At 36.3% G+C, this 1616-nt stretch overlaps 1 long non-coding RNA gene across 1 annotated transcript in view; it reads left to right on the top strand.

Annotated features, from left to right (window-relative positions):
- The first annotated feature begins 632 nt into the window (after nucleotides 1-632).
- Nucleotides 633-1616, top strand: part of LOC109292450 — a 64861-nt gene continuing 63877 nt past the window's right edge. The window contains exon 1 of the long non-coding RNA XR_002096125.1: nucleotides 633-725. This is a non-coding gene — a long non-coding RNA (uncharacterized LOC109292450). The remainder of the gene's footprint in view (nucleotides 726-1616) is intronic.

Below are 1616 nucleotides of genomic sequence, written 5' to 3'. Positions count from 1 at the left end.
GCAGTGACGTGCCTGTGCCAGAGCCCCTTTCTGGTTCGTGTTAATTCTGCATATTTCCCCAAACCTTACCTAATAGGTGTCATGGAAGCTGGCTGTGTGTCGGCTAAATAGTGTGGTCCAATTTATTTGTAATCATGTGCATGCATGAGTCTAAAGCAGGGAAGTCTTTTCAGTGACCATGGCCCTTTACCGTTCCCCCTGGGTTTTTTAGTTTTATATGGTCATTTAAAACAATTGGTAACAAAACTGAATGGTTTAAACTGGAAATAATTGACCTTAAGGTTGTAAAAATAAGCTGTTACCCAGAAGTGTGTGACACTTTTTTTCCAAACATTTTTTCCTATACTTTAATAATAAACAGGGGTAGAAATAAAATATTTGAATTTTTTTAGAACATGAACCATATACATAAAATAACAAAATTAAGGGCTTTATTTAAAAATATTTTTAAAAAATAGTTAACTTCAGAGCTTTTCTCTGAACGGTCTATTGACTGTCAAATACAAAAAATATGATATACATTGACACAAAAATATAACTTTTAATTGCTTCATAGAGATTGAAATGGCTTAAATATTTGTAAGCACTAGAGAAATAACAGCCTGCCTTTTTTTAAACTACATCAAGGAAAAAGTAAAAGTCTCTCCCTGTGGGGTCATCTAACAGGATTGGACAAAGCTCTGGAGAGCAATCCTGCACTCAGTAGTAGTAGTAGTAAGTATTAGGTAATAGGTATTTTTCCATCCTATATAACTATAAATATGGAGACCATCCTTAGGAACTATAATAGTTTCCTTTCATATGAATGCTGTGTCTTTTTTTTTAATTAGTAAAAAAAAAAACCCAACTTTTTACCCCCTCTCCACATCAAATTTTAATTTCGCATACACAAGTTGCTAAATTTTAGTTTCTGCATTAAAAAGACAGGGTATTTGAATTGTCAGCACCATCCTAGAGTTGGTAAAGACAGGTGTGTGTGTGTGTGTGTGTGCGCGCGCGCGCGTGTGAGAGTGAGAAGCTATAACAAAGGTTTAGTAGTTTTTGCAGTACGCTATTTGAAAAGTTTTCACAAAAGCAATATTACACTTCATAATTATAAGACTGACCTGCCAATTTTCTTCAGTAAACTTCTGTTTTCATCATGCACCTCTCACCGTCTTGAGGTTTTCCATTTCTTTGAAAGCTTTGTTCAAGATGTGAAACTTGGAGCATGTTCTGAAGCTGTCAAGAGTAAAATTCCTTTGCAAAAGAAATCTGAGAGTGTTGCCAAGCTATGGGATCTGTTTAGAAAAGGTTCAGCTTCTTTCCTTCAAGTGTATATAGTGTATATCTAGCATTAAATGAGGCAGCCTGTTTACACAAAACAATCTCGCTATGGCAGCATGGGCCATAGTGTGCTGGCTAATTTGCCCTGCCAAATCGTGGTGCGTCTCTAAATGGAACAGCTCCTATCTAGCTCAGATTATCCCATTTCTGTAAATAAGTTTTTTGGGGGGTTTTTTTTTTTTCAGTTTTGGTACTTAGAAAACCTGAAGCTGCTAAAGTTAACACCAGCACAATGCGCTCATTAGCTTGCATCTCCTCCAGGTTGGGAGGAAATGCTGTCATGTGAACTG

The sequence above is a fragment of the Gavialis gangeticus genome, unplaced genomic scaffold, assembly GCF_001723915.1.
Source record: "Gavialis gangeticus isolate Ggan-Ray unplaced genomic scaffold, GavGan_comp1, whole genome shotgun sequence".
NCBI classification, from domain to species: Eukaryota; Metazoa; Chordata; order Crocodylia; family Gavialidae; genus Gavialis; species Gavialis gangeticus.
This window is presented reverse-complemented; position numbering and strand designations above follow the sequence as displayed.